Consider the following 14,430-nt stretch of genomic DNA (forward strand, 5'->3'; position numbering starts at 1 on the left):
TTTTACATGTGTTTCTCTCCTAACAAAGTGAATTCTATTAGATTTTTTCTTACATTTCTCAATTGAGTTTTGTATAGGAAGGAATGGAGGGAGGGAGGGAGGCAGGGAGGGGAAGAAAAGAAACAAAAGGGATATTTTCTTTCAATGAAGTGTAAGTGATATTTGGAGAAAATGAAATAACCATAGATTGCATAATGAAAATTAAAATAAAATGGTTATGTCATCACCCAAGCTAGCAGAAATGATCCAACACATTGGTAGAGTCTAATACTAATAGATTTATGAGGGAATTCAGCCTCACTTATTTATTTTATTTTTAAATATTTAGTTATTTATTTGGTTGTGCTGGGTGTTAGTTGCAGCAGGCAGGCTCCCTAGTAGCAGCTCACATGCTCCTTAGTTGCGTCAGGCATGCAGAACCTAGTTCCCTGACCAGGGGTCAAACCCATGCCCCCTGCATTGGGAGTGCGGGGTCTTAACCACTGCGCCACCAGGGAAGTCCCAGCCTCACTTGTTTAAAGTTGAAGTAAGTGATCATGGTCATGTAATACTGAAGATGGCTGTGGACATTTATTTCCCAGCATCTTCGTCATGATAGGTCCAAAGTGACAAGAGTTACTTCTAATTTTTTTTTTTTTTTTTTTTTGCTAATTCCTCAGCTTCTCACAAACCTCCAACACCATCCTTTTTTACAACCCAGGTTCTAACTTCTGACCTCTTCCCACCTCCTAAGGTTTGTATCTCTCCGCTCAGCCCTGCAAGTGGCATCCCGTGATTTCCAAAACCCTTTGGTATGAAACTTTACTCCTCAACTTGCTTACACTGGTAAAACAAGCTAATGAATTTCTGCTGAAATGAATACTTCTATTAGAAGGAATTTTTATTAGAAGGTTTTATAACAAGATCTACAAATCACTGTTATGATGGGTCATTTGCTGGGGTGCAGAAATAGCGCCATGATGCAGAGATGGATCTCATAATGATATCTATTCAAGTGATGTCGAGTGTAATATTTTATTTCTACATAATATCTCTCATTGGAATGAATTTTACTTGCTTTATGAATATAAGATGAGGAAGTCTGACGGCCAAAGGGCACGAACTTTTAAAGTCTGATGAACAAGTTCAATCCTGACTCTCTCTTCAGTGCATGATAAACTGTTCAAGACCAATGCTCTGAGCTTTAATGACTCCATCTCTGTGAAAGGTGAGAAAGCTAGTTATCTCAGAGAAATTATGTGACTGTTACATGAAACATGATTACAGAACCCCGATTCTTCAGTAGGGTTTATTCTTCTTCCCCACGCTCCCTAAATTATAACTTTACAATAATGTGGTCATTTTAATCAGCTCTACCCACAGCCAACATCGTAACGTTTCTTACTGAGTCCCCTTTGTATTGTATGGCTCTGATCACTGTTTCAATTCCTCAAGAATGCATTTTTATTAGTTTTCTAATTCTAACTTTATAAACAATTTAATCATCCTTGCATATTTTTTGAAATTTAAATAAGGAATGATTCCCATCAAATTGCTGGTATACATGTATACCTGTAGACAACACGTAGATGATTTCATAATTGATCTTTTCAAATCCCTGTTGTTTTGTGTTGCCGATGTTTCTCTGTGGGTTTTCTGTCTTTTAATTTATTGATTTCTGCTCTAATTTATATCACTGTTTTTCTTCAATGTGCTTTAGATCCAAATTCATCTTCTATGCTTTCCTAAGACAAACACTTAGGTTATTGTTTTCACATCTTTCTTCTTTTCTAATATATGCATTTCACGCTATAAAATTCCCATGAAGCATGGCTTTCACTGTACTGTACATGTTTCAATAAACTGTATTTTCTTCCACGTGTTATCCACGACTGTGTTATTTAACTTCCAATGATTTGGGAGTTCTTCATCTATTTTTCTGTTATTGAATTCTAATTTAGTTCCACAGGGGCTGAGAATATATTTTGTATCATTTCTATTCTTTCGCTGTGGGTATGTTACGTTTTATCACCCAGAATGTGTTCCCAATTCCACGTGAACTTTAGAAGAACGCGTCTTCTGCTATTGTTGGATGAGGTCTTCTGTAAATGCCAATGAGATCAAGCTGATGGATAGGGCTGTTCACTTCAGTGATGTCCTTACTGATTTTCTACCTGCTGGCTCTATCAGTTATTGAGGAAGGTAAGTGGAACTCTGGAACTAGAAGAGTGAATTTTTCTATTTCCCCTTTCAGTTCTACAAGCTTTTACCTCACGTATTTTTATGTTCTGGTGTTTGGTGGATGCACATTTAGGATGGATGAGTCTTCATGGAGATGTGTCCCCTTTAACATGTTTTTTATCCTCAATAATTGTCCTTCTTCTAAAGTCTGATTTGTCTGAAATTAATGAATCTTTGATATTTTCCTTTGATTAGTGTAAGCGTGATTTCTCTTTATTTTAACCTATCTCTGGTTTTGTATTTTAAATGGGTTCCCTTTGGACAACATATATGTCCTTTAAAAGAAAATTAAATATGCTGTTACAATCTCTTTTAATCACTATGTTTAAAAAACGTTAACATTTAAAGTAATTATTGATATAGCTGGATTAATATCTAAGGTATTGGTAACCACTTCATTTATTGTATTTGGGCATTTTTCTGTTTTGTTTTTATTTCTCTCATGTTCAGCTTTCTGTTTTTATTTGAGGATCTTAAATAATTTCACTGTCTCTCCTCGGAACATAAAAGTTATACTCTAATAGTTCCCCAAGCATTATCACTATGCATTTTTATCTCATATAACTCCATCTTCAAATACTACTGTACTGCACTGTGAGTCACACAGATACCTCATGATACAGACAGGCTGGGATACCAGCTTTTGCATAGCAAAGATTTTAATGTTGATGAAATCCAATTGATGAATTGCTTCTCTTATGGGTGCTTCTGGTGTCACCTTTGCCTAACTATAGATCCTGATGATTTTCTCCTACGTTTTTCTTAAAAAATTATAGTTTTATGCTTTACATTTAAGTGATGCTCTATTTTGAGTTATTAATTTTTTCCGCTGGGCAAATGTAATTTTATTTGGAATCTACATTTTCTATCAATTCTTTAAAAACATAGAACTGATTATTCTTTAAGACACCACAGTTGTAAGACATCTTGTGAAATAAAATTCATTTTCTTTCCTGTTTTTTTTCTTTTTAAAAAATTTATCAGAATTTTTCTTTAGAATTCACTATTTAAAGGAATTATGGTGTGAATGCTTTTTGGGAGGGTGGGACATCTTTTGAAGAGTGAAGTCCCTTTTTAATGTGTCTGTTTTTATGAAGAAGGACACTCGTTTCAGGGGAAATTTAATTATCCTTTTCTATTCAAATCACTATTGTGGGTGACGTTAGCTATATTTGTTTGTGGTCTTCTTTCTTACTGTATAGTTGATTTATAATGTTGTATTAGTTGCGGGTGTACTGTTTTCTTTCTCCGAATTCTTTATTTTGGTGTGGATATTTAATTTGAGATCTACCATCTGAACAGATGGTTTAGTGTACAGTACAGTATGGCTATCTGTAGACACAATATCGTACATCAGATTCCCTTCAACTTATTCATCTTGCATGAATGAAATTTTAAATGGTCTGGTTCGTAAAATCCTTTTCCCCTTCCCTCCAGGCCCTGGTAACCATCATTCTATTCTTTGTGTCTATCAGTTCGACTATTTCATATTTTAAATATTTATTTGGTTGTGCCGGGTCTTAGTTGCAGCATGCGAACTCTTAGTTTCAGCAATGTGGGATCTAGTTCCCTGACCAGGGATCGAACCCGGGCCCCCTGCACTGGGAGCGTGGAGACTTGGCCACTGCGCCATCAGGGAAGTCCCTAGTCTGACTATTTTAGATACTTATAGAAGTGAAACCCTGCAGTGTCTGTCTCTCTGTGACTGATTTATTTCACTGAGTATAAAGTACTCCAGGTTCATCCATGTTGTCTTTTTTTTTTTTTAATTGAGGTACAGTTGCTTTACAATGTTGTGTTACTTTCGGCTGTACAGTGAAGTGAATCAGCCACACGTATATATATATATCCCCTTTTCTTGGATTTCCTTCCCATTTAGGTCACCACAGAGCACTGAGTAGAGCTCCCTGGGCTATACAGTAGGTTCTCATTAGTTATCTATTATATACATAGTAATGTATATACGTCAATCTTGGGTTGCAGGATTTCCTTCTTTTATAGGCTGGAAAATATTCCACTGTATGTACAGACCACACTTTTTTTATCCGTTCATCAGCTGATGACGTTCATGTTCTTAGGACATCTTGCTATTCTATCATTTCTAATGTATTGCATTTATTTTTTTCCTAGCATCATGGGTTGTGGCTGAGTCCACTTAGAAAGTCTTTCTTGGGTCTAAAGAATCCATTTTGATACGTATCTCACACACTTTCATTTGCAGTACTTTTGATGTCCTCTCTCTTGATTTCCACTTTAAATATTGAGTAATTACCAGCACAGGTTTAGAATCCAAACAGAAGGTGGTCAGGTAGATCGGGTTTCCTGTTTGTTACTTTATTATGTCACGTGTAGTAAAGCTGATGTACGTGGTGTGATTATACTGCAGGCGCAGGGGCTAGAACCTGATCACCTGGCGTAATACATGTTTATTTACAATAAAAAACGATCCTTACATCATGTTTATTTATTATGCTTGTCAATTTCTCTACACCCTTAGTCTTTGACCTTCTGGTATTTAAGTCTTATTGTGGATTTTAAATTTCTCCTTGTAATTATTTGACCTTTAAAACTTTAATTCTTTTAGTTATTCCCAAGCTTTTCATACATCAGCATAAAATATTCCTCTTCACCTGCTATCAGTTCTTTTCATGTTGGATTCCATTTATCTTATTTTAATGCTAAATCAATTTTCTTTTTGATAGACTCATCTAGGAGATATCTATTGATAGCTCCATCTTTATATCTTATATCTATCGATCAATGGATAGATATCTATGTCTATCTCTATCTCTATATACAGTCATACCTCAGAGTTGCTGCAGGTTCGGTTCCAGACCTATGCAATAACGCAGAGACTGCAATAAGCAAGTAACACAATTTTTCTGGTTTCCCAGCGCATATAAAAATGATGCTTGCACTACACTGTCATCTAGTAAATGTGCCACAGCGCTATGTCTAAAAACAACGTACAGACATTAATTAAAAACAATACTGTATTGCTAAAAGTGCTCACCACCCTCTGAGCCTTCAGCGAGTCACAGTAACATCAAAGATCACTGATCACCATAACAAACAGAATCACAATGAAAAAGTCTGCAATGCTGTGAGAATGATCACATGTGCCACAGAGACACAAAGTGAGCAACTGATGTTGGAAAAATGGTGCTGATAGACTTGCTCCAAGTGGGGTTGACACAAACCTTCAATTTGTAAAAAACACGGTATCTGTGAAGTGTAATTGTACCTCTCTATAAATTTCCTGTATAATTTTGCTTAAGGCCTGTCTCTTCCAAGTGGCACACATTTGAATATAATTTGTTACTCCAAATATGGCTATACTAAACATAAGAAAAATATTGATTACAGAAGACTACATTACAGTTTAAAAAATGTGCTCACCAAAAGACAGTGTTAAGTCAAAAGCCCAGTTATTTATCAGTGGAAGTAGATATTGAAAGCACACAAGACTGACAAAATTTGTTCCCGAAGTATGTAAAGAAAGTAAAAAATTTTCATTAAGCACCTTTTTGATGTAGGTCCCCACTCTAAAACTCACAATTATACATTCAGATTAGATTTTTCTGTTTACACAAAAGGTACAAAATCTATGTAATATTCCTTTTTTTTTTTTTTTTTTGTGGTACGTGGGCCTCTCACTGTTGTGGCCTCTCCCGTTGCAGAGCACAGGCTCCGGACGTGCAGGCTCAGTGGCCATGGCTCACGGGCCCAGCCGCTCCGCGGCCTGTGGGATCTTCCCGGACCAGGGCACGAACCCACGTCTCCTGCATCGGCAGGTGGACTCTCAACCACTGTGCCACCAGGGAAGCCCCAATATGTAATATTCTTGATGTTTATGAGAATATTTAGCTGTAACTGAGTAAGTAGTCACTTTTTTTGCAAAATATTTTTATATAAATTTTAATTTTTATAAGAACAGGTAACTTATCTGTTACTGAGTCAACCGTCACTACTTGCTTTAACTAGCTGGTTTACAGACTCCTAAGACAGCCATAGCAGGGAAGGATTTTATCATATTCATCCTGCCCACTTGCCTAAATTAAATGCCTTTCAATTAAATTCTTTCATTATTTCAATAACATGTAAAGAACAACATGTATATTCGTCATTTTTCTACGTATCAGGGATACAGCAGAGGAGAAAAGACATTGACAAGGACCCCTGTATCTATGGAAATTATTTTTGAGTTAGTAAACACAGATAGTGTAATAAATGAATTCTCATATTGTGAAAGGAGATGAGAGTTGTAGAAAAATCTAGACAGAGTATGGTATGAATAATTAGAAATGCCAAGATGGGGAGGCATCAGATTTTAAATAGGATGATTAGGACACAACTCTCTGGAAATGTGATATATGATTGGAGACGTAACAGGTGAGAAAGCTGAGTAAGATTCTATTTAGAGAGGTGATGTTCCAGGGGAAAGAACTAGTTGGGGTACAGCCCAGAGGTGTAAACCTCACAGGCATGAGAGTCATAGCTGGGAGGTGAGTGTGGTTCAAATCCAGTGGCTACTAACGTAGGTTCATAGACAACAGGGACCAGATGACATCAGCCCTGTGCTCATTCAGAGGACTTTGGCTGTGACTCCACATAAAAAGTGGGCCATGGCAACGTTCTGACAAAGGAGGGACACAGACGGCTTCTCTTTTCCCAAGAGTAACCCTAGCCACCTTGTTGAGAAGAAAAATAGGAGAGAGTGAAGAGAGAGAGGCCAGTTAGGTTGTTCAACAACAATATAGCACATTGGAACTGATGGATGGTCCCACCAAAGAAAAGCAAGAGAGGGTCTGTCCTGGCTATGCCTTGGGGGTGTGGATAACAGGATGCAGGGGGCAAGAGAGAAAGAGAGATGAACCCCAAGGATATTTTGGCTTAGCCACTGCAATAATGACATAAGAAAGCATAGAGGATTTTTGCATCTATGTTCATCAGTAATATTGATCTGTAATTTTCTTTTTTATGGTATTTTTGTCTGGTTTTGGTATCAGGGTGATGGTGGCCTTATCGAATGAGTATGGGAGTTTTCCTTCCAAGACATGGAAGCTACCTAAATGTTCAACAACAGAGGAATGGATAAAGAAGATGTGGTACACATATACAATGGAATATTACTATAAAGACTTTAAAAATGGTCCACATCAGGGCTTCCCTGGTGGCGCAGTGGTTGAGAGTCCGCCTGCCGAAGCAGGGGACTCGGGTTCGTGCCCCGGTTCGGGAAGATCCCACGTGCCATGGAGCGGCTGGGCCCGTGAGCCATGGCCGCTGGGCCTGCGTGTCCGGAGCCTGGGATCCGCAACGGGAGACGCCACAACAGTGAGAGGCCCACGTACCGCAAAAAAAAAAAAAAAAAAAAAAAAAGGTCCACATCAAAAAAATCTTAAAAGAAAAAACACATTGATGTATTTAACTACATTTTATGCATTGCATGGGAAAAGACCATCAACAAAATCAAAAGGTACAAGGAAAACTCATTAAAGACTGATTCTTTAAACATATAAAGTGCATTTTAATATATACATGTACAAATGAACAAGCCCAACAGAAAAGCCCAATAGAAAAAATTGGATCATATAAAAAATAGATCACTGACAAAAATGCTAATTTATGAAAATATATTAGTCTTATACACACTAAGAGAAATGTCAGTTCAAATGAAAACATCCACTCATTCGACTGGTGAAGATGACAAAGTTCGACAACACTCACCAAATTAATGAGCAGATGCTGAAACTGTCTCATATATAATTGGTGAGCATGGAAATCACTGCATCAATGCCAAGTGATGTCACACCAATCACAATTAAAAATTCGCATGCAAAAAAAAAAAATTCGCATGCATCTTCCTCCAGTAATTCTGTATGTCCCAAATTTTGAAGTAGAAACAAAATTTCCTCCCACTTCAAGTTTATCCAGGCAAGGCGATTAGCACTCATCTCAGATCTTCTCGGAAAGGAAAACTGTTTTAATTGGTGTCTAATAAACATTAAAAGCCCTCCCACGTGGAAACACCTGAAGTCAAGCCATACTTGTTCATCAGCACATGGGTGTGAATGTTGACTCTGCATCATTTCCCTTTTTCTCGTCCTCAGTTTCAAAAGATTTTCTTGTTTTTGGCATGTCTAACTGCCCCTCCAATCAACGAGGACATACCATGTGGAAAGCAAGAGGAAAATCAGGTTTTACCTTTGCAGATACAGTAGAAATATTTACATAGTCTTTACGATTTTTATGCATGGGAACTGGTCCCCAGTGGCCCAACGACTCTGCCTTTTTTGAACACTCTAAACCATTATTTAAACCTGGACATGGGTAAGATCTTACACTCACAGAGAATGCAAACAGGCAGAGAGATTATATTTCTATTTTATTCTCATTTTCCATCTCCAGCTGGGAAAGTTCAAAGTGTATTAAGACCTAGGAATAGAAACAGAAATAGGATGCTATCCTGTGGGTAGGGGACCACTGTCATCACCAAATTAGAGGTGAACTAGGGGTGCTGGGATGAGGAACATTGTCAGAATCGGGTTGAAATGACGACTCCACCAATTTTCAGTCATATAATCCTGAGTGCGTTCACCTCTCTGAGACCTACTTCCCTGGTCTTTGAAGTGAGAAGAATTTAGCTCTGAGAAGTCATATTTATAAGGATTAAGCAAGAAATTGTTTGCAAAGCATCTGTACTCATGTCTGACAGATGACAGAGAGTCAACCAGCAATATTTTTTCTTTTCCCTAAACCACAATTGCTAAAATAAGATGGGTAGAGAATTCCATGGGACGAAGCAGGATGGTGTTGATAATTCTGTAGGTGCTGGGGGCCATGTTAACCGAGCTTATTTGAATCCCAAGTTTCCTAGGAAGAGGGTTATAGATAATGGATGGAGTGGGTGCAGGGGCAGAGGAACGGGGCAAGGCGATTTGACAAAGCAGAAGAAGCTGGTGTAGTTGTAGAACTGGTGATTAGGGGGAGACTCACCATGCAGACTGTGAGTCTATTTTAAAGAACTTTACGAGTCAAAGGTAAGCAGTGATACGTCGTGTGCGCTGATTAAAGAAAACCTGAAGCGTAAGGTGTTTGGTTTTTGGTTTGTTTTGTTAAGAAAGATACATTCTTGGAGATGTGTTGAATAATCAGGTAAAAGTTGGAGAAAACATAGGGAATGATAGCAGCTTACCCATTTGTTACAGGTTGGATTGTGTCCTCAAAAATAGACAGACTGAAGTTCTAACCTCCTAGTCTCTGTGAATATGACCTTATTTAGAAATCGGGTCTTTGAAGATGCCATTAAGATATAAGTTAAGGTGAAGTCCTATAGGAGTAGGGAGATCTCTAATCCAGCATGACTGGCATCCTTGTAAGAAGAGAAGAAACAGGGACAGACACACCCAGCGGAGGAGGCCAGGTGATGATGGAAGCAGAGGGTGAAGATGGAGCCTCAAGCCAAGGATTGACAGCAGCCCCCAGAAGCTGGAAGAGGTACGGAAGGATGCTCCCCTAGAACCTCCAGAGGGATCGCAGCCCTGCCCACACCTTGAATCCCAATATCTGTCCTCCAGACCTGTGAGAGGATACATTTCTGTTGCCTTACGGCACTTTGTCGCAGCAGCTCTAGGACTGTGATGACATTTAAAGCTAAATAATAGAATGGAGAAAGTGAGCACAGTCATCGTAAGAACAGAGAACAAGGCATAGACTCAGTGAATAATCAGAAGTTAGAATCTGAACCTGAGAGGACAGGAAAGGAGAAGGCTGAGACGGGAAGTGTCTCCTACCAGGACTGGGTGAATAACGGTGTCTCGAATCAGTTTAATGAAGTTGGGGGAACACAGTGAGCACACCGCAGATGATACATTTCAACTCTCGGCAGGGGAACAGGAAGACAAATCCAGTGAGAAATCAAGAAAACTGAAAGGAGACATCAAAGAACTGTGAGATGAAATAAACTAAAAAAAAAAAGGAGCAAAGGAGAGCGCTACCTAAGAAACCAAAGGAAAAGGGATGCCCACGGGTGTGGGGTGATCAAAGGCCCCCAATGCATGAGGCAGCTGTGTTGGGAGACCTACCTCTGATCTCCAGACCACGCAAGTCACATCCTGAGTCTCCACTGTGAGAAGAAGCAGAATCAGGGAAGGAGTTGACATTTCCTCACTCCCAGTGCAGGTGTTCAGGTCAGCTGAGACCTAAACGGATGGCCAGTGCAGAATTCTGCAAGGTTGTAAAATTTCTATCAAAGAGGAGCTTTCGGAGACACGGTTTCTCCCTTATCAGATGCATCTGTTGATGGGGGCTGGCTCTCATGATAAAAACTCTAGACCCTCCTCATTCACGTCAACTTCCCCTGGAAACTACCTTCTGAGGACGTTTTCATTTACATCTACCCATTATTTAATAGAAAGAAGAGGGATGGTCCCTTATAACCGACTACTTACTAGGCATTGGGTAAGGTGTTCTATGAGATCAGCACTGCAAGGTATGACTGTGTCTCCTCTTTTTCCACAGGGGGAAGCAGTGATATGATTTTTTAAGATCAGGCAAATAGCAGATGGCTCACGTGGTCTTTGAAACCAAGCCCGTGTCCCAGGAAACGGCGAGCCCTCTCGACTTTTCATTCTGCTGTATTCCTACGTGACATCTAGTGCCTTCCTGAATTTTCCAAATTACCGTCAAGGTAGCGCTGTCATAGGAGTATATCCGTGCATCCTTTGACATCATTATAAGATATTTTGTCCTCCTTTTGGATATTTTTAAGAAGGAGAAGGGTGTGCTGCCTCTTCCGGGTCCATGTATCATCTTAGCATAACTGAGTCCACCTCCTGCTTTCTTGACAACTGTCCAACTCTCAATGTCTGCTTTTGGCTCGGTGTTTCAGGTGATTCTATCAAAAATCCTTTGAGTTCCAAGAGTCTTGCGCTGCTCTGCAAAGGAGCATGGCCCCTTGTCTCCTTGTGAATGCCAAAAATAATATAACCCAGAGCCTATGCGTAATGCATGAGCTGACTTCACGCCGGGGTTATTTCTGGCATTGAGCGTGTGCCTGCAAATGGTATATAGTATATGTATAGTGTATAGTATCGATATATGAAAAAGCAAACGCTTTTTTTTGATGATGATGACTGAAAGATGAAAACAATGAACTGGCATTCAGCCTCGCAGATTCCGGGCTGAAATGTTACATGCATACATCTAACACTTTTAAAAACACAGGTTTGAGATGATTCAGTGGTTTGGCAGATAGATCCCTGGTTCTCTCCTGTAAGTGCGTTCTCTTTATTCAAGTAAGATGAGTATTTTTTTTTTTTTGAAATAGTCTGACTGTGTGGCGGGTTTCTGAATGATGAGAAGCAATTCCCTAGAAGAGCCTCATGGCATTCTCTAAATCTTTTACTGTGGGATAATCCCCACCCCCAGAAACAGCCACCACTGATGAGCTATCCTTGACCAGAGTTCGGTTCATCCCAGAGGAAGAGGTACCTTTCCCTATTGAAGTTTGAGTGTTGAGCGGTCAAACTGGCAAAACATCTCTGGATTGCATCCAGAAATCTGTGGATAGATATTCTGATGCCTTTTGTGCCCAAACACACGTTGGAAATCACAAGGAGAAGAAAAGGTTTGGGCATGGGCAGAGATGAACCCTGCACAGAGCTGAATACCTCGCAAAGTTACATAAAACAGCCCCTCAGCCGATGTTGGAATATCCCCTCCCTATTCCAGAGAAGGTATCTGTCAGCTCTTTGCATCAAACTCTAATCAGCTTCCTACATTGCCGAGTCATCCTGTGCATCGTAAGAGCTTTCATTTTGAGGTCTTCTATGGCTTTGACCTTTGATGAAATATGCCTTGTCTTTCCCAGCCCCTGTTGCCTCTGGACACCCCCTGGCTTGTGGCTGCATCCCTCCCATCTCTGCCTCTATCGTCACCTGGCTTCTCCTCTGTGTCTGTGTGTCTTTTCATAGAAGAACACCAGTCACTGGATGCAGGGCTCATGACACATCGAGAATGATTTCATCTCAAGAGCTTCAATTAATTCAGTGTGTAAGACCTAATACAAATAAGGTCCCATTCTGATGTTTTGGGTGGATGTGGACTTAGAGGGACATTATTTAACCCAGCAAAGCCGCCTAGAGGCAATGCTGAAGCAGGGAAAACGGACTGTCCAGAGACAAAGAGAGAGTGACTACAGGACTGGGCCACAGACGATGCCTGCAGCATGTATACGACTGACAGCAAGGCCAGCAGGAGTGACCCTCAAAAAAGATGGAAGTGCCTGTCACGAGGTCAGAGGAACCAGGAGAGGGTTGTTTCAGGAGCCGACAAAGGGGATGGATTGAAACAGATGAGGAGGGACCCCCAGAGGAGGGAAGGGGGGCGGTTAGTGTTTAATGGGGAAAGAGTTTCGTTGCTGTAAGATGAAAAGGGTTCTGAAGACGGATGGTGGCGATGGGCGCACCACATGAAGAATGTATTTGATGCCACTGAACTGTACGCTTCAAGATGCTTAAGATGGTAAACGTGATGCATATTTTCCCACAACAAGAAAAATACAGTAAATGAAAGAGAAAGTTTTCCAAGCTTCCAAATGCCCTGGGTCTTCACTTTCTCCTGCCTGTCCACTTGTCTCCTGCTGACAAGTTTCGTCAGCTCCAGGACACGTGGTTACAGCACCTGCCTCGAAGTGGCGTTATTTCTTCCATCTCATCTAAACCCAGAAGACTGCAACCTTACGTTTCGGCTGTCGTGTATCTTTCGAACAGCACTGAGTTGTGGTAGCTTTTAAGTAGCCCATAAACATGATTTAAACTACTAGGGCAGAGAAGGAACCCACAGTTTACAGAGAGAAAGAGTAGGAGGAAAGAAAATAAAATTGTCAAAGCCATTTGGAAATTAAGCTCCTTTCTCCAACCTTTGGTAAGGGTAAAAGAAAGAATGGAAAGCAGTGAAACACATGTGAACATAGCAAGAGGAATTTCAGGTTATAAGCGCTTCTCCTCTGCCATTTAAGTTAAGACAGGCTTTTATTCTTAATCATTTATCTAAAACCTACAGTCGTTCTCACGATAACGTGCCAGAAACCATTTGGAGGATGTCTGCTTGAACCTTCTTTTCGGGATAAAAGTTTAGAAAAGCAAGCATGGTGAACACAGAGTTAAAGTGGCGATTCTAGGGAAAGCACTATCAAAATGAAGAATTATTGAACACTTTCCACATTTTAATTATTACCATATGCTTACTTTTCAGTTCCCATTGATATTCAATAACTCATGACCACATGTTGAGACAGATCATCTGTATCATATCCTTATTGATCTCCTGGGGACCTTGCTTATCTAGTCAGCTTAAGGCAGCTCACTCAGTGAGACCTGATTTATAATCAGGGTGTACGTTTCTAATGACTATTTTTTCCACAACCTGAAAGGCACCCCACATTAGAGAAATATGAAGATAGAATGGTGATGGTTAATCTAATGCGGATATAAATTGGCTACAATAATCATTTTTTATTAAATATATTCAAGTGGAAAGGACCAATGTCAATTTAGGTATAGCTGGCATGATTTCTAATGAAAGAGATTACTATATTTATTAAACCACCTTAGTTTCATGGTAACTGCATGACGACATAAGAAGTTACTTGGTATCAGAAACACAGAGAAAAGATGTATGCTACAATGAAAAGATAAAATACAAACTTGTTACTTTTTTTTGAACATGTGGAGATTTGGAAATGAACAACCAAGAAGAAATGAGCATATAACTTACATGCACTTAGGATGGGGCCAGGTTCTGAGTCCACCATGGGTGTTGTTAATTGCGGTACCCAATTAATTACATTTAGTTATGTCTATAATTGTGGGCGTTCAAAGGCGTCACTTGTGGATCTATAAGACTTATGATTATAATTACTGATCTGCCCTTTTTTCATAAAACAAATTATGCATTACCTCATCAAAATACTCAATCAAAAAAATCTAGAGGTCTTCTCTGGTGGCGCAGTAGTTGAGTCCGCCTGCCGACGCTGGGGACACGGGTTCGTGCCCCGGTCCGGGAGGATCCCACATGGCGCAGAGCAGCTGGGCCCGTGAGCCATGGCCGCTGAGCCTGCGCATCCGGAGCTTGTGCTCCGCAACGGGAGAGGCCACGGCAGTGAGAGGCCCGTGTACCGCCAAAAAAAAAAAATCTACAGAGACGTTG

The sequence above is a fragment of the Grampus griseus genome, assembly GCF_964374135.1.
Source record: "Grampus griseus genome assembly, chromosome: Y".
NCBI classification, from domain to species: Eukaryota; Metazoa; Chordata; class Mammalia; order Artiodactyla; family Delphinidae; genus Grampus; species Grampus griseus.